Source organism: Phyllobates terribilis, unplaced genomic scaffold (genome assembly GCF_046119375.1).
Source record: "Phyllobates terribilis strain yellow unplaced genomic scaffold, ASM4611937v1 Scaffold_12__6_contigs__length_324123572, whole genome shotgun sequence".
Taxonomy (NCBI): domain Eukaryota; kingdom Metazoa; phylum Chordata; class Amphibia; order Anura; family Dendrobatidae; genus Phyllobates; species Phyllobates terribilis.
Genome location: NW_027362772.1, coordinates 175367845 through 175393135, shown reverse-complemented (window position 1 = coordinate 175393135; position 25291 = coordinate 175367845). Strand labels below are relative to the sequence as shown.

General features: G+C 39.8%; 1 non-coding gene across 1 annotated transcript; it reads left to right on the top strand.

Moving 5' to 3' along the window:
- The first annotated feature begins 3882 nt into the window (after positions 1–3882).
- On the top strand, positions 3883–3965 carry TRNAL-CAG (transfer RNA leucine (anticodon CAG)). The gene has a single exon. It is a non-coding gene; the product is annotated as a tRNA-Leu (tRNA).
- Positions 3966–25291: the final 21326 nt, after the last annotated feature.

Here is a 25291-nt window from a genome sequence, read left to right as displayed (position 1 = left end):
ACCATCACGCCCATTCCAGCTGAAGCCAACGATCTCCTGAAATAAAAGAAAAATAATAAAGCAACATCATTCTTACCTTTCCATGGTTCCCATGACAGCTTCAGCTCTGCTACATCGAGATGACAGGCTGGACCGCAGCAGAACGCTGCCATCCAGCCTGTCATCCCGCAGACACTGAGAAGCGCAGGCTTGCTTGCGCTCCACAGTGTCTCTCTGTGAGGGCATCCAGATGAGCCGAGTTAATGTCCAATGAACTCGGCTCACCTCATGCACGTCACTGACAGCGTGGGAAAATTCTCCTGCACTCAGCGCTTCAGCGTGGGAGAATTCTCACACTGAAGCGCTGAGTGCAGGAGAATTCTCCCACGCTGTCAGTGACGTGCAGGAGGTGAGCTGAGTTCATTGGACATGAGCTCACCTTATGCACGTCACTGACAGCGTGGGAAAATTCTCCTGCACTCAGCGCTTCAGCGTGGGAGAATTCTCACGCTGAAGCGCTGAGTGCAGGAGAATTCTCCCACGCTGTCAGTGACGTGCAGGAGGTGAGCTGAGTTCATTGGACATGAGCTCACCTTATGCACGTCACTGACAGCGTGGGAGAATTCTCCTGCACTCACCGCTTCAGCGTGAGAATTTTCCCACGCTCTCAGTGACGTGCATTAGGTGAGCCGAGTTCATTGGACATGAACTCGGCTCATCTGGATGCCGTCACAGAGAGACGCTGAGCAGCGCAAGCAAGCCTGCGCTTCTCAGTGTCTGCGGGATGACAGGCTGGATGGCAGCTGCGGTCCAGCCTGTCATCTCGATGTAGCAGAGCTGAAACTGTCGTGGGAACCATGGAAAGGTAAGGATGAGGTTGCTTTATTATTTTTCTTTTATTGCAGGAGATCGTTGGCTTCAGCTGGAATGGGCGTGACGGTAAGTATGGTTTAATTTAGAACAATAAAGGATTGTGTCTTTATTTCAATTAAAGGACTTTATTCTGGGTGTTTGTGTTTTTTTTAACTTTGACTATGGGGTTAGTAATGGGGGTGTCTTATAGACGCCTCTCCATTACTAACCTGGGCTTGATGTCAGCTGGCATTATAAGCTGACATCAACCCCAACTCTATTACCCCCTGCCACCGCACCAGGGCAGCGTGGAAGAGCGAGGCTAAGTGCCAGAATTGGCGCATCCTATGAATGCGCCATTTCTGGGGCGGCTGACGGCTGGTGTTTCTAGCCTGGGAGGGGGCCAATATTCATGGCTCCCTTCCTGGGCTATTAATATCAGCCCCCAGCTGTCTGCCTAGCCTTTGCTAGCTATTAAATTAGGGGGGACCCCACGTCATTTTTTTTGGGGGGTCCCCCATTTTAATAGCTAGTAAAGGCTATGTATTCAGCTGGGGGCTGATATTAGTAGCCTGGGTAGCTCCGTGGGTATTACCCCCTTACCAGGCTTCAAACATCTGCCCCAGCTGTCTGCTTAACCTCCGCTAGAGACTAAAATTAAGGGGAACCCCACGCCAATTTTTTTAATAATAAATCCTTTATTTTAATACTAAATGACAAGTACAGTAACCAACACTATCACTGTACATCATATATACGTGACTGACATGTTTCTATCTATCTAATCTATGTGTGAAGCTCTATTCTGTCTGTTATAAATTGTCGGGTACAGATGCTGAATTGCCGGCCGGCTTTCTTAAAGAGACGGTGCATGAAAACACTATTATTTTTTTTAATAAATCCTTTACACTAAATGACAAGTACAGTAATCAACACTGTCACTGTACTTCATATATATGTGACTGACATGTTTCTATCTATCTAATCTATGTGTGATGCTCTATTCTGTCTGTTATAAATTGTCGGGTACCCTGCTGAATTGCCGGCCGGCTTTTTTAAAGAGACGGTGCATGAAAACACTATTATTTTTTTGGATAAATCCTTTACGCTAAATGACAAGAACAGTAAGCAGCACTTTCACTGTACTTCGTATATATGTGGCTGACATGTTTATATCTATCTAATCTATGTGTGAAGCTCTATTCTGTCTGTTCTAAATTGTCGGGTACCGGTGTATGCCGCTGCTGAATTGCCGGTTTTTCATGTTTCACTGTTGGCACTGTTCCCATCGATTTGGGCAATCACTGTAATGCCACAACCACCATGGCTGTGGCATTACAGTGAGTGGCAGACAATCCCTGCATGATTGGTGCTCTAAATAGCGCCAGACATGCAGGACAAGCTTTTGGTGCACGAACAGTTATCGAACATAACCTCGAACAGCCGAATTTTTTGCAAATCGTTCGGGTTCGTCGAACAACTCGAACACCGCCCAAAACAGCTCGAATTTGAGATTGGCGAACAGTTCTAGTCGAACACCGCTCATCTCTAATCATCACCTGTCCTACAAAGACACAGTCAGAATTACCCTGGCGAATTGAGTAAATTTGAAAATGTCAAAAAAATGCAGAATTGCTGTTTTTTCTATTCATTCACAAAGAATAAATGTAAGTTCTTAAATATGTGCGCAAAATAGCGGTACTTTCAAATATAGATAATCTTGCAAAAACAAGTCAAAGTAAAAAAAAATGCATCCATTTGTGACATTTACAGTGTGTTGAACATTCCTGAATCTAAACATGTCCTGCCGAAATAGCTCAGTTGGGAGAGCGTTAGACTGAAGATCTAAAGGTCCTGGGTTTCGGCAAAAGTTTTTTTCTTCACCCATTAAATTATAAGCAGAAAATAAACAAAGCATATGGACTGACTGTTTACAGAGAATGTAAAAGTCCTAATCATTATAACTATCTACAGGAAATAAAATGATAGAAACTTGAGAACTGAACACTTTTAACTTTTGAGGAAAATAATATTTTTTGTCATTTTTCCTTCATTCTGGACATCATCACTTTGTTTTATTTTAGTTTGACTTAGCTGTATGAGGATTTAAAGGAAACCTGATAGCTAATACGGGCAGCATGTATCAGACAATAGCTGAATGACTTCAGCCATTTATGTTTGACTATGAATCGCTGTGGCATTACTGAGACAAATATGCTTCAAAAATATGCCAGGAACAAAGCTGTTTGGGGAAAAAGCCAGGAAGTCAAAAAACACAAGCCCCAACTCAAGACCGTCATCTTTCATTCTAAAAATAGGGGTTTCCACGTTAATGGTAAGACAAGGAATCCACAGATTTGGCATTTCTCTAGCAAGGAGAGCCCACTTAAAATGTATGGGGTGCTTGTCTCCATAAGCGCAAGCTGGGCACTAAACTGGCTTATTTGCAATTCTGGATGTTGCAGAGTGAAAACACCTGTTGGACAAAAATAGTAATTGTCGGTGTTGATGAATTCATTGTGAGGAGTAATTTATAAAATGGGATCACTTTGGAGAGGTTTCTGCTGTTTTGGTACTTTTGGAACTCCGCAAATGTCAGCCTCAAAATATTCTTGCAAAATCTGCATTCCCAAAACCCAAATAGTGCTCTTACTTTCAAAGCCCTGCTGTGTGACCAAACAGTAGTTTCTGAAGACCTATGGGGCATCACCGCTTTTCAATGAAATTGTGCAACTTTAGATATTTTCACAAGAAAAACTAAATATATATTGACCTAAATTTACCATTAATATAAAGTACAATGTGTTACAAAATAACACTATCAGAATCACTGGGATATGTTAAGCATTCCAGTGTTATTGCCACATAAAGTGATACATGTCAGATTTAAAAAACGGTGCTTGGTCATGAAGCTCAAAATTGGCTGTAACTTATAGGATACAAATCAATATTGGAATAAAAGAAATCATGGTATATTTCCTTTCATCACAAGTAATGCTCATCTTTCTACTGCTTAGCTCAGAAAGAGTTAAATTACAAAAGCCAGAAGAAGTCAGGATGGCCGAGCGGTCTAAGGCGCTGCGTTCAGGTCGCAGTCTCTGCTGGAGGCGTGGGTTCGAATCTCACTTCTGACATTATCATTTTCTTTCAAGAAATTGTACAGCTTCACTCCTGTTACTGATCAATTGGGGTTCCGCTCCATTGGTGGCAATCTCAAATCGAAAACTAAAAGCAATCGGACTAAGCAAAACCAATTCTCAACGTTGGCACTTTGGCAGTATTCCTGGGGGTCCTTGAGGCAAATCTTTAATGTCCTGAATTTGTGCTTTCACAAAAGACTTCTGGGAACATCAAATAGTTTTTGTGCATATATTAGTTGTTGTTTTGGCATTGGAAAAATACTGTGGATAGGAAAATGAGAGGGACAATTTCATCTCTATGTGTTCTCTGTCCCTATTAGGGCAGAGAGTGAACCTCCTAATGTGCTGTCGTGGAGGATTCCTAGAAACCGAATTACCAGTAAGTCTAATTTCAGATTTTTCTACCTCAGGCATCAATAGACTATAAATATACTTAATAAACAAAAGCTAAAAGAGCAGATGAACATAGTTTAAGAAGTCTGAAATGTGCATGTGATACTGACATCAAAGTTTCTCCACATTTTGGGACAAATGTTTTCACTTTCAACATTAACAATCAGTAGAATATTTTCTCTAAATTTGCATCTCCTTTCTTCACTCCAATTGTTTGCACCTAAGAAAAAATAAAGCTTGATGCAACATTATGCTTACAAATTGTGTTTTATGCTCAATCATCACCTGTCCTACAAAGACACATTCAGAATTACCCTGGCGAATTGAGTAAATTTGAAAATATAAAAAAAATGCAGAATTGCTGTTTTTTCTATTCATTCACAAAGAATTAATGTAAGTTCTTAAATATGTACGCAAAATAGCGGGACTTTCAAATATAGATAATCTTGCAAAAACAAGTCAAAGTAAAAATAAATACATCCAGTTGTGACATCTACAGTGTGTTTAACATTCCTGAATCTAAATGTGTCCTGCTGAAATAGGTCAGTTGGGAGAGCGTTAGCCTGAAGATCTAAAGGTCCTAGGGTCAATCCTGGGTTTTGGCAAAAGTTTTTTTCTTCACCCATTAAATTTTAAGCAGAAAATAAACAAAGCATATGGACTGACTGTTTACAGAGAATGTAAAAGTCCTAATCATTATAACTATCTACAGGAAATAAAATGTTAGAAACTTGAGAACTGAACACTTTTAACTTTTGAGGAAAATAATATTTTTTGTAATTTTTCCTTCATTCTGGACGTCATCACTTTGTTTTATTTTAGTTTGATTTAGCTGTATGAGGATTTAAAGGAAACCTGATAGCTAATACGGGCAGCATGTATCAGACACTAGCTGAATGATTTCAGCCATTTATGTTTGACTATGAATCGCTGTGGCATTACTGAGACAAATATGCTTTAAAAATATGCCAGGAAAAAAGTTGTTTGGGGAAAAAGCCAGGAAGGCAAAATACACAAGCCCCAACTCAGGACCGTCATCTTTCATTCTAAAAATAGGAGTTTCCACGGTAATGGTAAGACAAAGAATCCACAGATTTGGCATTTCTCTAGCGAGGAGAGCCTACTTAAAATGTATGGGGTGCTTGTCTCCATAAGCGCAAGCTGGGAACTAAACTGGCTTATTTGCAATTCTAGATGTTGCAGAGTGAAAACACCTGTTGGACAAAAATAGTAATTGCCGGTGTTGCTGAATTCATTGTGAGGAGTAATTTATAAAATGGGATCACTTTGGAGGGGTTTCTGCTGTTTTGGTACTTTTGGAACTCCGCAAATGTCACCCTCAAAATATTCTTACAAAATCTGCATTCCCAAAACCCAAATAGCGCTCTTACTTTCAAAGCCCTGCAGTGTGACCTAACAGTAGTTTCTGAAGACATATGGGGCATCACCGCATTTCAATGAAATTGTGCAACTTTAGATATTTTCACAAGAAAAACTAAATATATATTGACCTAAATTTACCATTAATATAAAGTACAATGTGTTAAGCATTCCAGTGTTATTGCCACATAAAGTGATACATGTCAGATTTAAAAAACGGTGCTTGGTCATGAAGCTCAAAATTGGCTGTAACTAATAGGTTACAAATCGATATTGAAATAAAAGAAATCATGGTATATTTCCTTTCATCACAAGTAATGCTTATCTTTCTACTGCTTAGCTTAGAAAGAGTTAAATTAAAAAAGCCAGAAGAAGTCAGGATGGCCGAGCGGTCTTCCGGTGTTCAGGTTGCAGTTTCTCCTGGAGGCATGGGTTCGAGTCCCACTTCTGACATTAACATTTTCTTTCAAGAAATTGTACAGCTTCACTCCTGTTACTGATTAGTTGGGGGTCCGCTCTATTGGTGGCAATCTCAAATCGAAAACTAAAAGTGATGGGGCTTAGCGAAACCAATTCTCAACGTTGGCACTCTGGCAGTATTCCTGGGGAACCTTGAGGCAAATGTCCTGAATTTGTGCTTTCACAAAAGACTTATGGGAACATCAAATAGTTTCTTTGTGCATATGTTAGTTGTTGCTTTGGCATCGGAAAAATACTGTGGATAGGAAAATGGTAGGGACTATTTCATCTCTATGTGTTCTCTGTCCCTATTAGGGCAGAGAGTGAACCTCCTAAGGTGCTTTCCTGGAAGATTTCAAGAAGCTGAATTACCAGTAAGTCTAATTTCAGATTTTTCTACCTCAGGCATCAATAGTCTATAAATATACTTAATAAACAAAAGCTAAAAGAGCAGATGAACATAGTTTAACAAGTCTGAAATGCGCATGTGATACTGACATCAAAGTTTCACCACATTTTGGGACAAATGTTTTCACTTTCAACATTAACAATCAGTAGAATATTTTCTCTAAATTTGCATCTCCTTTCTTCACTCCAATTGTTTGCACCTAAGAGAAAATAAAGCTTGATGCAACATTATGCTTACAAATTGTGTTTTATGCTCAATCATCACCTGTCCTACAGAGACACAGTCAGAATTACCCTGGCGAATTAAGTAAATTTGAAAATGTAAAAAAAATGCAGAATTGCTGTTTTTTTCTATTCATTCACAAAGAATTAATGTAAGTTCTTAAATATGTACGCAAAATAGTGGGACTTTAAAATATAGATAATCTTGCAAAAACAAGTCAAAGTAAAAATAAATACATCCAGTTGTGATATCTACAGTGTGTTGAACATTCTTGAATCCAAACGTGTCTGGCTGAAGTAGCTCAGTTGGGAGAGAGTTAGACTGACGATCTGAAGGTCCCTGGTTCAGCTCTGGATTTTGGAAAAAGCTTTTTTCTTCACCCATTAAATTTTAAGCAGAAAATAAACAAAGCATAGTGACTGACTGTTTACAGAGAATGTAAAAGTCATAATCATTATAACTATCTACAGGAAATAAAATGATAGAAACTTGAGAACTAAACACTTTTAACTTTTGAGGAAAATAATATTTTTTTGTAATTTTTCCTTCATTCTGGACGTCATCACTTTGTTTTATTTTAGTTTGACTTAGCTGTATGAGGATTTAAAGGAAACCTGATAGCTAATATGGGCAGCATGTATCAGACACTAGCTGAATGATTTCAGCCATTTATGTTTGACTATGAATCGCTGTGGCATTACTGAGACAAATATGCTTCAAAAATATGCCAGGAACAAAGCTGTTTGGGGAAAAAGCCAGGAAGGCAAAAAAACACAAGCCCCAACTCAGGACCATAATCTTTCATTCTAAAAAAAGGGGTTTCCACGTTAATGGTAAGACAAAGAATCCACAGATTTTGCATTTCTCTAGCGAGAAGAGCCCACTTAAAATGTATGGGGTGCTTGTCTCCATACGCGGAAGCTGGGCACTAAACTGGCTTATTTGCAATTCTGGATGTTGCAGAGTGAAAACACCTGTTGGACAAAAATAGTAATTGCCGGTGTTGATGAATTCATTGTGAGGAGTAATTTATAAAATGGGATCACTTTGGAGCGGTTTCTGCTGTTTTGGTACTTTTGGAACTCCGCAAATGTCACCCTCAAAATATTCTTGCAAAATCTGCATTACCAAAACCCAAATAGCGCTCTTACTTTCAAAGCCCTGCTGTTGACCAAACAGTAGTTTCTGAAGACATATGGGGCATCACCGCATTTCAATGAAATTGTGCAACTTTAGATATTTTCACAAGAAAAACTAAATATATATTGACCTAAATTTACCATTAATATAAAGTACAATGTGTTACAAAATAACACTATCAGAATCACGGGGATATGTTAAGGATTCCAGTGCTATTGCCACATAAAGTGATACATGTCAGATTTAAAAAACGGTGCGTGGTCATGAAGCTCAAAATTGGCTGTAACTAATAGGTTACAAATAAATATTAAAATAAATGAAATTATGGTATATTTCCTTTCATCACAAGTAATGCTCATCTTTCTACTGCTTAGCTTAGAAAGAGTTAAATTACAAAAGCCAGGAGAAGTCTGGATGATCAAGCTGTCTAAGGCGCTGCGATCAGGTCACTGTCTCTTCTGAAGGAGTGGGTTTGAATCCAACTTCTGACATTAGCATTTTCTTTCAAGAAATTGTTCAGCTTCACTCCTGTTACTGATCATTTGGGGTTCCGCTCTATTGGTGGCAATCTCAAATCGAAAACTAAAAGTGATGGGGGGCTTAGCAAAAACAATTCACAATGTCGGCACTTTGGCAGTATTCCTGTGGGTCCTTGAGGCAAATCTTTAATGTCCTGAATTTGTGCTTTCACAAAAGACTTCTGGGAACATCAAATAGTTTCTTTGTGCATATGTTAGTTGTTGCTTTGGCATCGGAAAAATACTGTTGATAGGAAAATGGGAGGGACTATTTCATCTCTATGTGTTCTCTGTTCCTATTAGGGCAGAGAGTGAACCTCCTAAGGTGCTGTCGTCGAAGATTCCTAGAAACCGAATTACCAGTAAGTCTGATTTCAGATTTTTCTACCTCAGGCATCAATAGACTATAAATATACTTAATAAACAAAAGCTAAAAGAGCAGATGAACATAGTTTAACACGTCTGAAATGCGGATGTGATACTGACATCAAAGTTTCACCACATTTTGGGACAAATGTTTTCACTTTCAACATTAACAATCAGTAGAATATTTCCTCTAAATTTACATCTCCTTTCTTCACTCCAATTGTTTGCACCTATGAAAAAATAAAGCTTGATGCAACATTATGCTTACAAATTGTGTTTTATACTCAATCATCACCTGTCCTACAGAGACACAGTCAGAATTAATCTGGCAAATTGAGTAAATTTGAAAATGTAAAAAAAATGCAGAATTGCTGTTTTTTTCTATTCATTCACAAAGAATTAATGTAAGTTCTTAAATATGTGCGCAAAATAGCGGTACTTTCAAATATAGATAATCTTGCAAAAACAAGTCAAAGTAAAAATAAGTACATCCAGTTGTGACATCTACAGTGTGTTGAACATTCCTGAATCTAAACGTGTCATGCCGAAATAGCTCTGTTGGGAGAGCGTTAGACTGAAGATCTAAAGGTCCCTGGGCTTCGGCAAAAGTTTTTTTCTTCACCCATTAAATTTTCAGCAGAAAATAAACAAAGCATATGGACTGACTGTTTACAGAGAATGTAAAAGTCCTAATCATTATAACTATCTACAGGAAATAAAATGATTGAAACCTGAGAACTGAACACTTTTAACTTTTGAGGAAAATATTATTTTTTGTAATTTTTCCTTCATTCTGGACGTCATCACTTTGTTTTATTTTAGTTTGACTTAGCTGTATTAGAATTTAAAGGAAACCTGATTGCTAATACGGGCAGCATGTATCAGACACTAGCTGAATGATTTCAGCCATTTATGTTTGACTATGAATCGCTGTGGCATTACTGAGACAAATATGCTTCAAAAATATGCCAGGAACAAAGCTGTTTAGGGAAAAAGCCAGGAAGGCAAAAAACACAAGCACCAACTCAAGACCGTCATCTTTCATTCTAAAAATAGGGGTTTCCACGTTAATGGTAAGACAAAGAATCCACAGATTTGGCATTTCTCTAGCGAGGAGAGCCCACTTAAAATGTATGGGTTGCTTGTCTCCATAAGCGCAAGCTGGGCACTAAACTGGCTTATTTGCAATTCTGGATGTTGCAGAGTGAAAACACCTGTTGGACAAAAATAGTAATTGCCGGTGTTGATGAATTCATTGTGAGGAGTAATTTATAAAATGGGATCACTTTGGAGGGGTTTCTGCTGTTTTGGTACTTTTGGAACTAAGCAAATGTCACCCTCAAAATATTCTTGCAAAATCTGCATTCCCAAAACCCAAATAGCGCTCTTACTTTCAAAGCCCTGCTGTGTGACCAAACAGTAGTTTCTGAAGACATATGGGGTATCACCGCATTTCAATGAAATTGTGCAACTTTAGATATTTTCACAAGAAAAACTAAATATATATTGACCTAAATTTACCATTAATATAAAGTACAATGTGTTACAAAATAACACTATCAGAATCATGGGGATATGTTAAGCATTCCAGTGTTATTGCCACATAAAGTGATACATGTCAGATTTAAAAAATGGTGCTTGGTCATGAAGCTCAAAATTAGCTGTAACTAATAGGTTACAAATCAATATTAAAATAAAAGAAATCATGGTATATTTCCTTTCATCACAAGTAATGCTCATCTTTCTACTGCTTAGCTTAGAAAGAGTTAAATTACAAAAGCCAGAAGAAGTCAGGATGGCTGAGCGGTCCAAAGTGCTGCGTTTAGTTCACAGTCTCTCCTGTAGGCGTGGGTTCGAATCCTATTTCTGACATTAGCATTTTCTTTCAAGAAATTGTACAGCTTCACTCCTGTTACTGATCAGTTGGGGTTCCACTCTATTGGTGGCAATATCAAATCGAAAACTAAAAGTGATGGGGCTTAGCAAAACCAATTCTTAACGTTGGCACTTTGGCAGTATTCCTGGGGTCCTTGAGGCAAATCTTAAATGTCCTGAATTTGTGCTTTCACAAAAGATTTCTGGGAACATCAAATAGTTTCTTTGTGCATATGTTAGTTGTTGCTTTGGCATCAGAAAAATACTGTTGATAGGAAAATGGGAGGGACTATTTCATCTCTATAAGTTCTCTGTCCCTATTAGGGCAGAGAGTGAACCTCCAAAGGTGCTGTCGTGGAAGATTCCTAGAAACCGAATTACCAGTATGTCCAATTTCAGATTTTTCTACCTCAGGCATCAATAGACTATAAATATACTTAATAAACAAAAGCTAAAAGAGCAGATGAACATAGTATAACAAGTCTGAAATGCGCATGTGATACTGACATCAAAGTTTCACCACATTTTGGGACAAATGTTTTCATTCAGTAGCGGACAACCCCTTTAACTTTAACTGCAGGGTAGTGATGAGTGAGCGTGCTCGTTTAACCCTTTCGCCGAGCTCGCTCGGGTGCTTACCTAGTATCTTCTGCAAGCTCGTATATTAAGTTCAAGTCCCGGGCGTCTGCATGATTTATGGCTGTTAGTCAGCTTCACCACATGCAGAGATTGCCTGTTTGTTAGGGAATCCTCACTTGTTGAGGCTGATTATCAGTCACAAATCATGCAGGCAACTTAATAAACGAGCATGCCAAAGATACACGAAAGCACCCAAGAGTGCTCGGCGAAAGCGTTAAATGAGCATGCTCGCTCCTCACTACTGCAGAGTCATCACAAGGAACATTTAAAGATTTTCACCTATTGACATCAATGGACTGCATTTGTATTAAACAGATTGTATTGCGTCTTCTAGAGATGTTTTGTAGGTGCTGTTTTCTTTGGCAAATAGATGAGAGTCAAGCAAGGGACTCCCCTCAAATAACAGGAAATGTCCTAACAGCATATTGAAAATTAGAAAAACCCTTTAATATTTCTCTATCAGTCAATGGATGTCTACTTTCTACATGGGCAAACACAAAAGTGACCAATAGAAAAAAATGTTCTACCAAAACTCATTGAAAAATATAATCAAAATCATCAAGATCAACTATAGCTAAGAGCGTATAAACATCAAGGCCAACTACCACCAAGGGTGTATCACCATCAAGGCCAACTGCAACCAAGGGTATAAAATATCTAAGGCCAACTACCACCAAGGGCATAAAAACATCAAGGCCAACTACCGCCAAGGGTATAAAAATATCTAAGGCAAACTACCACCAAGGGCATAAAAACATCAAGGTCAACTGCTACCACCAAGGGTGTATGAATATCAAGGCCAATTACCTCCAATGGTGTATAAACATCAAGGTGAACTACGACCAAGAGCACAAAAACATCAAGGCCAACTACCACCAAGGGCGTATCTACAGACATGCCAACCATTAACTTTTCAGGGCATATATATGTTTATGGTCACAATAACCCATCTTTTACACACATTAAACACAAGTATTATGAATGACACATGTTAGGTTGGGGGAGCTGTGACAAAATTTGCATCTGATTGACCCAATATATGATATTTACTTTACACAATTTTCCACCTGAATGTAGAGATTACCTCCAGATTACTGTTGTAATAACTGTCCCTGTGTTACTCTTTTATAGTTGGATAATTGGTGCAGCAGTGGCTGATGCCTTCTATTCCCCTAATTGCAATCAGATTGGTGAGTTACTCAGAAAAAGGGTTCAAATTGGTGATGAACTATAGTTTTGGTTGGGTTACCATAGTGTCAGGTATGCCAAACCCAATGTTACTCACCCAATTCATCTCTTGTCTATATCATTAGATCAATTACAGCTAATAACTATTTTATTCTGTGCTTTACAGTATTTCCTGCTGGGATCCTTCAGCCTCCATTTTTCAGCAAACAACAGCCGCAAGGATTGAACTTTGGTGGAATCGGTATGGTCATTGGTCACGAAATCACTCACGGCTTTGATGATAATGGTAATGATGAGAAGTAACTGATGCTTTACTACTACGTCATTGAGGTTCCAGTGGTACATTTATGGAATAAGTAAATAGTAGTTCTGTATGTTTTTTTTTTCCTTTTATAGAAACTTTATTGCAAAAATAAGAAAAACAAAAACAAGTCTTCCACATCCTTGAGGCCAGCTCTAAGGGGTAGATACAAAGGAGTTTCTGTTAGTCACGTTGGACAAACAGGTCTAGATTCAGAAATTAGCCGTTATTCATAACTGTCATAGCTGTCTCTGTATGAGCCTCCGGACCTATCCCCGTAACTGCCTTGGCTTCTGCCACTTCCATAGTAGTCACAAGATCCACCACCATATCCTCCACTCCTGTTGTCAAACCTGCTGTTTCCATATTAATCCAAAAAGTGAAAAGCCTATTTGGGACAATACTTCTATTCAACAAACACCCGATCAGGTCAAAAAAGTATAGATGCACAAATTCGATAAAAAGATTTTGAAACTTTTATTGAATTATTTTAAAAGAAACACTACTGTCCCTGAAGAAGCTGATTGCGAAATGCGCATTGGGGCAGTCCTTAACTGCAGTTGAAAGGTTGTATTGTCTCTATTTACATTCTGTTTATCTCTATGCCTGATGATAACATCTGTTTATTTCCATGCTTGGTGATACCATCTATATTTTGTGGGCCATGATTGACTTTGCCCTACATTGTCACTTCTCTACCATTTGTGGGCTTTATGGCTTCTTTCTATATGACCTATTGACATATTTATAGATATATACCTTTACGGCATTTTGACTACATTTTTTATGCTGGATACTTTAAGGTGGGTACTTGTAATCCACTAATGCTTACTAGATGAATGAATTTTGGATACTGATCCTTTATTTATTTATTTATTTATTTAATTCTTCATATATTTATCACTGGGTTCATTGATATGATCTCCTTTTGTTAGTCTTGTTAAACAGAATAAATGATTGATTACCCTTGTTATTAGCACTGCAGGCACCTTCATTGGTTCACTTCTCCTTTATGTGTGTTTTTTAAATTTCTTTTAAAATAATTCAATAAAAGTTTCAAAATCTTTTTATCGAATTTGTGCATCTATACTTTTTTGACCTGATCGGGTGTCTGCTGTTTCCATAACCTCGGTCTCCACCACCACGTCCTCTACCACCATGGAAGAATCCTCTGCCACCTGAAGAGCCTCCTCTGTAAACCCCACGTCTTTCACCAGACGACTTGCCAGCCTGGTCTACACGAATCTGACGCCCATCCACAGCCTATATACAACTTTCAAAAGCTGATGAAACTCTGATGGCAAAAACTGACACTTTAACCAAATACTGATCAAACACAGATCAAAATCATTGATGAAACTTGCACCGTTTTTTTTCATACGATAAAAAACTCTGACCTCTGAATGAGCTCTAACAGTTATAGTCAGTGAAGCTCAGCATCATGTATATGGATTATGCTCAATGATGGTTGTTATTTAACAGGAAGGAATTTTGACAAGGACGGAAATATGTTTGATTGGTGGAGTAACTTCTCTGCAATGCATTTCAAAGAGCGGTCCCGATGCATGGTCTACCAATATGGCAATTACACCTGGGAATTAGCTGGGGGGCAAAATGTGAGTATGTTTTTCTCTTTTTCTAAATATGCCATCAGAGATATATCTCCCAGTTGACTGAAAACACCAGTGAAATGGATGAGATGACCAGACTGACTGAATAAGATGTCTGCATGGGCAAACACTTGACAGACGAGGTTTAATGTTGATAAGTGTAGAGTAATGTACCTCGGCCGGAGTAATCCTATTGCTGCATATATGTTAAAGGTAAATATACTCAGGACTATAGAACAGGGCAAGGACTTGGGTATTCTGATTACAAGTAAGCTGGGCAGCAGTACTCAATGTCAGGCTGCAGCTGCAAAAGCAAACAAGATTTTAAGATGTATAAACAGAGAGAGAAAATCCAGCAATCCAAGTGTATTGTTACCCCTTTATAAATCACTGGTGAGGCCACATCTAGAATATGGGATCCAGTTTTGGTCCTCACATTTTAAAAAGGATATTCAGAAGTTAAAGTCAGTTCAAAGACGGGCAACTGGATTATTACAAGGGACGGAAGGCCTCTCATATGATGAGAGGTTGGAAAAGTTGGGCTTGTTTTGCTTAGAAAAAAGACGTCTCAGGGGAGATTTCATTTATATGTATAAATACATTTGTGGTCAATAGAGAGGACTGGCACATGACTTATTCCTTCCAAAAACCTTACAAAGGACCAGGGGGCACTCATTAAGGGTGGAAGAAAGGCAATTCCGGCAGCTAAATAGGAAAGGGTTCTTTACAGTTAGAGCAGTCAGAATGTGGAATGCCGACCACAAGAGGTAGTAATGGCAGACACTATAACAGCTTTTAAAAAAGGGCTGGATGATTCCCTCAGTACAAATAATATTGTGGTTGTAGGGCTACTGCCAGATTCCCTGCATGGTGTCCCTTCCCCTTCCATGCAGGGACGCTGACTCAATCACTGCCAGGTCCTCAGCATGGACTCTAGCATGCTCCTGCTTCTGTGTGTGCCGCACTGTGTCTCAGAGGCACACCTAGTATGCGCTCCCCTGCTCTTAAAGAGGCAGCGTGCGCACATCGTAAATGTCCCCAGCTATCAGCTGGGAGGCATTTAGTTAATGTGATTACCTGCAAGGTGTCTCCCAGCCATTAGCTAAGAGGCATCTTGTATAAAAGCCACCATCCCCAATTGGGAGGTGCCTGAGCAACCCCTATAGTTATGGTAGGTGGTTTGGTGTGTGTAACTGCATGTTGCCAGGTCCTTCATCCTTATTCTGTTAAAACTATTCCTGTATCCTGTGTCCCTTTAGTCCAGTATAGTTTGTCCGTGTTCCTGTCACCGCTTCGGCGGTGTCCATATCCTGAAAATGACTATGCAGTACCTGTCTGCTACTCTGGGGCCTGAAGGCTCAATACCCAGGCCTGAACCCTTAACCTGTCCCAGTGGCCATCTTGTCTGCACAGTCTGAATATGTCCCAGTGGCCGTCCTGTCTGCACAGTCTGAACCTGTCCCAGTGGCCATCGTGTCTGCAGTCTGAATCTGTCCCAGTGGCTGTCCTGTCTGCACAGCAGATCCTGTCCCAGTGGCCATCCTGTCTGCACAGCAGAACCTGTCCCAGCAGCTGTCCTGTCTGCACAGTTTGAACCTGTCCCAAGTGGCTGTCCTGTCTGCACAGTTTGAACCTGTCCCAGTGGCAGTCCTCTCTGAACAGTTTGTACCTGTCCCAGTAGCTGTCCTGTCTGCACAGTTTGAACCTGTCCCAAGTGGCTGTCCTGTCTGCACAGTTAGAACCTGTCCCAGTGGCTGTACTGTCTGCACAGTTTGAACCTGTCCCAGTGGCAGTCCTCTCTGAACAGTTTGAACCTGTCCCAAGTGGCTGTCCTGTCTGCACAGTTTGAACCTGTCCCAGTGGCTGTCCTCTCTGAACAGTTTGAACCTGTCCCAAGTGGCCGTCCTGCCCTGTTGAGAATCTGAATTAATGTTATTTACCCTTGGGGTCAGCTGCTACTGCAGAAAGCCGCCCTGAAGTGTCACCTTACAGCTATCAGCCGCGCAAGCCTGACCTCACCACTACAGGCTCCTGCGAACATCAAGGTAGCTGCATAGTTACGCCCCTCCAGGGCAAATCTGCTTTGTGGCATAGTGGGTCCACGAATTACGTGCTACACCTATATAAATAATCTAGTGATACAGAATGTATAACTGGTGGAGAAAGGTGGAACTTGATGGACCTTAGTATTTTTTCAATCTATGTAACTATGTAATATAAAACTAAATCAATAGTGCAAGGTAGTTGGGCACTTCTGTATTGTCTTTATTGACAGGTTTATCCCACTGGAGCATGTGCTATAAGTAGAGAATATGAAGAGGGTGGTCTCAGATGCTTTTATATTTATGGTAATCTACATGGAATTAAAAAGATTAACAGATAATGTTTACTAATTGAGACAAATGGATTCTGGAGGCGCTCCCATGGAAGGTTTAGTAACCAAAAAAAATTGTTGAATCTTCCAATTGTGGTGCAATCACATGGAGGATATTCCACCATATTTTTTTATCCAGGGATTAATATTTGTAGGTTTATTAAAAAAATCATAAAACCATGAATACACATAAGGGACATGGATGTACAAAAGGGAAAGGGAGAAGGAAGTCTTTAAAAAGGATCACACAACGCGTTTCTGCTCATAGAGCCTTCATAAAGGAAGCCTATAACATACTGTCTGACACCAAATATTACAAACCAATTACATCTGACCCCACTGATGTCTTTGAAAAAGAATATAATAAGCTGATACAAGAAGCCTTTCAAGCTAAGATATTGAATAAAAGAGAAAAGCGTTATCTAACAAATAATAGCCCAAATCAAGCTTTCTTTTACCACCTACCAAAAATACTCAAAGACACAAAGAATCCCCCCGGAAGACCCATCATATCAGGGATAGGCTCTCTCACTAGCTCTCTATCCCATTTTATTGATCTTTTTCTTCAGACTTATGTCCTTAACTTACCATCCTTTTTAAGAGACTCATCCCAACTCATTCTGGAGACAAAGGATCTACAATGGGGAGAAAACTATATGTTTCTCACCCTAGATGTATGTGCTCTATATTCCAACATAGAACACAGTTTAGGTCTTGATGCAGTAGACCACTTTCTATCAGGGGGCAAAAAATATACCACCGGAACAAAAAACATTCCTGTTGAAAGGTCTAAGATTCATTTTGGAGCATAACCTTTTCTCCTTTCAAGATAAGATGTACCTCCAGCAGTTCGGGACCGCGATGGGGACTCGGGTCGCACCCAGTTTTGCAAATCTTTTTATCGGGCGATTCGAGTCCCTATCGCCTATTACATCTCCAAAATATACCGAACATATATGTTATTATCATCGATACATCGACGATTTATTCCTCATATGGAATGGTACAGAAGAGGAAGCGTCTTCCTTCATCAACGAACTAAATCAGAACAACTGGGGAATCTCATTCACAAGCAATATGTCCAGAGAAAGAATTATTTTCTGGACTTGGAATTATTTACTAAAGATCAAACCATTCAGAGCAAAACCCATTTTAAACCAGTTGACACCAATGGTTATTTAGATTTCTCCGGCGCTCATTACCCCAGATGGAAACATAACATTCCATCCAGTCAATTTCGCCGGATCAGGCGCAACTGCACTTCCACAATAGATTATATTGAACAATCTAAAATCAAAATATCCAGATTCGAAGATAAAGGTTATCCAAAAGAATTGATCCAGTCCTCCTACCGAAAAAACCTGACACTTACACAAAATATTTGCTTAGAAAATTCACAAAAAGATTCGGTAAAGGATATATCAAAGTGGAGGTACAGTTTTATCACTGCATTTAACAGTGGTAATTCAAACATCCGTAGAATACTAAAGAAGTACTGGTATCTTATCAAAAAAGATCCAATTCTGAAAGGGATGGTACCCTCTAGACCCAGCATAGTTTTCAGAAGAGGTAAGACTCTAAAAAATAACATAACACCGAGTCTTTTAAGAGATAAGGAGGTAAACGACAGGAATGCTAAACATCAGAAAAAAAGAGAAAATGTGAATATCTAAATGTGGAAATACAAGATGTCACTGTTGTAAGATTATCAATTGGGATATGAGGAAGAGTAGCCACACTAAGAATCCCAAGATGACCTTAAAACCCACCCAAGAGCTCACATGCAGCTCGGAATTTGTCATCTATGTGGTAACATGTAGTTGTGGGTTACATTATGTAGGACGGACCACCCAAACACTACGAAGCCGTATGAATGGCCACAGGCATAACGTTAAAAATGGGTTTCTCAAACAGAGCCTTTCCAAACATATCACTCTTGTGCACAACAAGAACTTTGACTCCATAACAGTTACACCCATAGAGCAAATTCCACCACTCACCAAGAACAGAAAATCGGTCCTCAATGCGTAAGAATCCTACTGGATCTACAGACTTGGTAGTCTGTATCCAGATGGATTAAATGACACAGTTGAGACATTATAAGAGATATGTAGTTAGCTGAATAACACCACTTTTTCCATGGCAATTAACATCATGACACTTACAGTAAAGTCCTGTATCAAAACTAAGGACCTGTGGCATCTATCTGGCAATCCCTGATATCTCTCCAATACATCATATGTCTTTGACCAGTTGGTCTCATTTGACCTCCTTCTCATATAACCTGTTTATATGTGCAAATCATTCCATCTGAGGATTAACATTAACGTTGTAGTGGCAAGTAACATCAATATACGCGTCATTGGTTTTTATTTTTCTTTCAAATTTTTTTTTGTTTTTGTTTTTTTATTTTTATTATTTTTTTAAATTATTATTATTTATGTTTTTATTTATTTATTTATTTTTATTATTTCCATTTTTATTACTTTTTATTAATTTATTTTTTTAATTATTATTATTATTTTTTTTATCTTATTTTTTTTTTGTTTTTGTTTTTTTTTTTGTTTTGTTTTGTTATTTTTATTTTATTTTATTTTTATTTATTTATTTTTTTTGCTACCCATCATATCAGTCCAATGCCTCCCTAAATCAATTTTTAGATTTCTTGTAGGAACTCCACACGGTAGATAATTATAGAATTTGACAAAATAGTTATTTGGTTAACATAGGCTTGCAGCTCACATTTGGGTGATGATTTTTAAAATTTGAGCAATGACACTATTGGTAAGAAATATATGTATACAAGAGTCCACCTATATTCATCAATTAGACTCCAAACTCCACAACAGAGAAGAAGAGTAGATTGGAGTTGGATGTTACCTCTGAGGGTGACCCCACCCACAAGTAAAGATGCTGGGTATAAGAGTTCAGTCAAACCTAAGGTCTCATACACACCTGATGAAGGCTCTATGAACAGAAACGCGTTGTGAGATCCTTTTTAAAGACTTCCTTCTCCCTTCCCCATTTGTACATCCATGTCTCTTATGTGTATTCATGGTTTTATGATTTTTTCATAAACCTACAAATATTAATCCCTGGTGGAATATCCTCCATGTGATTGCACCACAATTGTAAGATTCAACAATTTTTTTTGGTTACTCTTTCTTCCACGGGAGCGCCTCCAGAATCCATTTGTCTCAATTTGTTCACGTGGTGGCTGTCTGTCAGGTAGAACAAATATACCTCCACCGTCTATGGAAGAGCTGCAAACCGTGGTCTGAGAACCCAAATAACGGACAAATTCCTCAAATAGAGTTGTGCCTATCAGAACAACTTGCTCAGGTGAGCATAAAAGATTTTATATTTTTTTTTAGTTTCAAGTCTCTACTTCCTACGCTCAGGTAGCGCTCTCTTTCCCTTTTTCCTCCACTTCTTTCTACCCAGGAACCATCAGATAATGTTTACTGGAAGTTTCAATGATATCATTCACATATAGTGTACAACACTAGACCATAATACATCTAATAAAAGAGAAAAAGGAAGGAAGGAGGAAAGGGAAAAGAGACAAAGTTTAAATGGGTTAAAATGTAAATAAAATACAAATTTTAATCACATTTCTTTAAAAAAATACTATATTAGTGTGATTTATTCCTTAGTCATTTATGAAATTAATCCAGACCAAAAGTTTCACAAAACCAATAGTTGGGTAGTGAAAGGGAGTGGTAAACCTAGACTACTATTACTGGAATAAAAATAATATTTGTCAATTAAAATGTTATTTGAGGAGATAATCACACAGAGCTAGTAAGAACTCCAGTAAAACCATGGTGTATTAAACCTACTGTATGATTAGTCCAATTTTTTTAAGACGTCTTATTTCAGACAATTTCTGCCACGGCTGTAGTTTGTTAAAACATGACAAACTGAGCTGTAATCGCCTTCCCCGGGTCCAACGGCGAGTCTCAACCGCTGCTTCTGGTGCCTTGGATTGGCTGCAGCGCTGACGCCACATCCACAGTGTGGTAGTCAATCAGTGAGCTTAGCGGCTCTGAATAGGGTGCTTCACCTACACAACCAGAGCAGCCGAGCTCATGATTGGCTGTTGCGCTATTGACATAACTTCAGCACCGCATGCTGGACATGGGTGCAGCGGCAGAGACTCATCATTGGACCTAGTGAAGGTGAGTTCAGTGTAGTTTATGGTTTAAAAAGCTGTAGCAGAAATTGCCTGAAAGGAGATAACCCCTTTAACCTATGGTGTGACTAAGTAGATCCAGTTGGTCCACTTCAAGTTCCTTCTCTTTGCTTTGTCTGTTTACTGATCCGTTGACCAGAAACCTCTCATTAAAGCATTCATATAACGTGTGATTTTAGAAAGAAGACAAGTCCCTTTAGAAGACCACATAAATTATATAAATTCATGATTTCTCATTTTTTAGGTAAGTGGTATCATTACCCTAGGAGAAAATATTGCAGATAATGGCGGAGTCCGACAGGCTTACAAGGTAAACTATTATGAGGTGTTTTTTTCTTCAAACTTGTTATTGTCAGTGGAAATGAATGGAGGATTACAACGTTCTGACATTGAAATGTCACAATAATTAATGTCCTTCATGGTTTTTAGGAAGCGACTCAGTATTTAATGTGGTCAAATCTGCAATCTTTCATGACGAGTTAGTTACAGCGTCAGCCTAAACATGCAGCCGGCGAGCTCGGGTCTCTGTATACTGGTGTTTTTCATTTTTTTAAATTTAATTTTAACAACAGTTAATCTCCTGCGAGAGTCTTCTGTCTCCTTTGTATATTAAGGACTTAAGTATTTAGGGTAGAGGTATTACTTGAAGCTCCTGGACCCCAATACAAAACACAACTTAGGTCTATTGCACTCCCGAGAGTTATTGCTCTAAATATTAATCAAAATACAAGACAACTACTCACCAAAAGCATAAATGTCTACTGATGGTTTGGCCATAATTGGCCCCGGTTCTAGAGTCTTGAGATTTGATGGTTATGGTGAAGATTTTTTTTGGTTGACTTATAGGCATATCTGAAATGGGTGGAGAGACACGGAAAAGAGCCCAGGCTCCCCGGATTGGACCTGACGCACAAGCAGCTCTTTTTCCTGAACTTTGCACAGGTGAACTTTATAGGCTTTTTGCAATACTGTTAGTCTAATATACAGTAGGTTATAGATATTATCATTTAGCAAAATAGTGCTGGTTAGAGGTACTTATTTCATATTACAAGAGAGTACTATTAGTATAATACAAGGTATTGATGCCTATTCCATATTACCAGGCAGTACAGTTACTATAATATGGATACTAGCTTGTTATTCCATATTGCTAGGCTGTAGTGTTACTACAATATGGGTAATACTTATTCCATATTCCTAGGCTGTAGTGTTACTATAATATGGGTTATACTTATTCCATATTACTAGGCTGTAGTGTTGGGATAATATGCGTTTTAGATACTTTTTTCCATATTGTAAATGAATGAGAGCTATTGGTAGAATTTCAGATATTGTTACTTATTTTATCTTATGCTCAGTATTGTTGGAGCAATGTAGGTAATTGAGATATATATATACAGTACAGACCAAAAGTTTGGACACACCTTCTCATTTAAAGATTTTTCTGTATTTTCATGACTATGAAAATTGTACATTCACATTGAAGGCATCAAAACGATGAATTAACACATGTGGAATTATATACTTAACAAAAAAGTGTGAAACAACTGAAAATATGTCTTATATTCTAAGTACTTCAAATTAGCCACCTTTTGCTTTGATGACTGCTTTGCACACTCTTGGCATTCTCTTGATGAGCTTCAAGAGGTAGTCACCAGAAATGGTCTTCCACCAATCTTGAAGGAGTTCCCAGAGATGCTTAGCACTTGTTGGCCCTTTTGCCTTCACTCTGCGGTCCAGCTCACCCCAAACCATCTCGATTGGGTTCAGGTCTGGTGACTGTGGAGACCAGGTCATCTGGCATAGCTCCCCATCTCTCTCCTACTTGGTCAAATAGCCCTTACATAGCCTGGAGGTGTGTTTGGGGTCATTGTCCTGTTGAAAAATAAATGATGGTCCAAATAAATGCAAACCGGATGGAATAGCATGCCGCTGCAAGATGCTGTGATAGCCATGCTGGTTCAGTATGCCTTCAATTTTGAATAAATCCCCAACAGTGTCACCAGCAAAGCACCCCCACACCATCACACCTCCTCCTCCATGCTTCACTGTGGGAATCAGGCATGTAGAGTCCATCTGTTCACCATTTCTGCGTCGCACAAAGACACGGTGTTGGAACCAAAGATCTCAAATTTGGACTCATCAGACCAAAGCACAGATTTCCACTGGTCTAATGTCCATTCCTTGTGTTCTTTAGCCCAAACAAGTCTCTTCTGCTTGTTGCCTGTCCTTATCAGTGGTTTCCTAGCAGCTATTTTACCATGAAGGCCTGCAGCACAAAGTCTCCTCTTAACAGTTGTTGTAGAGATGTGTCTGCTGCTAGAACTCTGTGTGGCATTGACCTGGTCTCTAATCTGAGCTACTGTTAACCTGCGATTTCTGAGGCTGGTGACTTGGATAAACTTATCCTCAGAAGTAGAGGTGACTCTTGGTCTTCCTTTCCTGGGGCGGTCCCCATGTGAGCCAGTTTCTTTGTAACGCTTGATGGTTTTTGCAACTGCACTTGGGGACACTTTCAAAGTTTTCCCAATTTTTCGGACTGACTGACCTTCATTCCTTAAAGTAATGATGGGCAATCATTTTTCTTTACTTAGCTGCTTTTTTCTTGCCATAATACAAATTCTAACACTCTATTCAGCTGTGTATCCACCTGACTTCTGCACAACACAACTGATGGTCCCAACCCCATTTATAAGGCAAGAAATCCTACTTATTAAACCTGACAGGGCACACCTGTGAAGTGAAAACCATTTCCGGTGACTACCTCTTGAAGCTCATCAAGAGAATGCCAAGAGTGTGCAAAGCAGTCATCAAACAAAAAGGTGGCTACTTTGAAGAACCTAGAATATAAGACATATTTTCAGTTGTTTCACACTTTTTTGTAAAGTATATAATTCCACATGTGTTAATTCATAGTTTTGATGCCTTCAGTGTGAATGTACAATTTTCAAAGTCATGAAAATACAGAAAAATCTTTAAATGAGAAGGTGTGTTCAAACTTTTGGTCTGTACTGTGTATATGTGGTGCCCCTGAGGGTTTAGTCACCACAGGGGTACTGCACCTCTGAACGAGGTATGGTATCTCCTCTCCAAGGTAAGGATGGAGTACCACACAGGACCCCAACCACACACTCAACACTACACCACTCCAGTTCTGAAGGGGGCCTAAAAGCACCATAGTGCTGCCCCGGGCCGGAATGGAGGAGTTGGGGGGAACCAAAGTTAGGGGGAACCACCTAGTGAGTGAGGGTGGAGGAAGCACTTTACTTTAGCACTTAATAGAATCATATATAACTGGAGGCCATTTTAATAACCGGGTCTTTGTTCGTGGGTCTTTGGGACGGCAAGTTAGCACAAAGCTGCAGCCGGCTTAGGGGTCCACGGTTCTCGGTCTCAGGCCTCAAGACGGGGGATTGGGGCAGAGTATAATCAGCTCTGTCCCCGGTCTTAGTCCAACCAAGAAGGCCCAGGAGGGGAGCAGAGGAGTTAGGCTCCACAGGCGAAAGGATCTCCGGGGGTGCGGAGGGAGCGCAGTCTCCACCTGTATTCCCTAATCTGAGTTCATCCAGAGGGACCCGGCCTTACGCCACGTTCTCACCACTAGTAACCAAGAAAGGCACCCAGTCGGTCCGGGAGCTACACGCTACCCATCAAGGACATCGCAGTACCCGTATGGGACGCAGTGGGGGACACAAGGCGGGAGAAGTTCAACTAGATAGGAACACACTAGAGCGGAGGTCCTGTCAAGTGCCCCTGAACTACCTGGAGCGTGCTGAACCCCACCCTGGCGGCCGCAGCTCGCCGTGTGACAGCAGAGAGGAGCTCTCAGCTGAGAAAACACTACCGTGAGTAAAAGACTTGGATGACTTCAACTACTGCCTCTGTTTGTTCTTTCCTCCGTGGCTCTGCACCCACCACTGCTCTACTCTGTATCCCCCTCTCTAACTACACTGCCTTGAGGCCCTGCTCCATCTGTGGGGAGCAGCACCAACTAAGCACCAACACCTGCCTCAGAGGACTGTCGCAGCGCTGGTGGTCCTCACCAGATACCACGGGTGGCATCACGAACATTCCCCTCTCCCATACACCTTTTCCCCCATTCCTTGCTTTTAAGAGTGACCCCAGGGTACGGGCCCGGGAGCCGGCCACCGCGACATCCCCCCCCCCCAAAACTAACAGCAAGGCCCGGGCGCCGAGTCGTCCCCATCCCCTGGGCGCGTCATATATATATAAAGTATAAATAGTAGACAG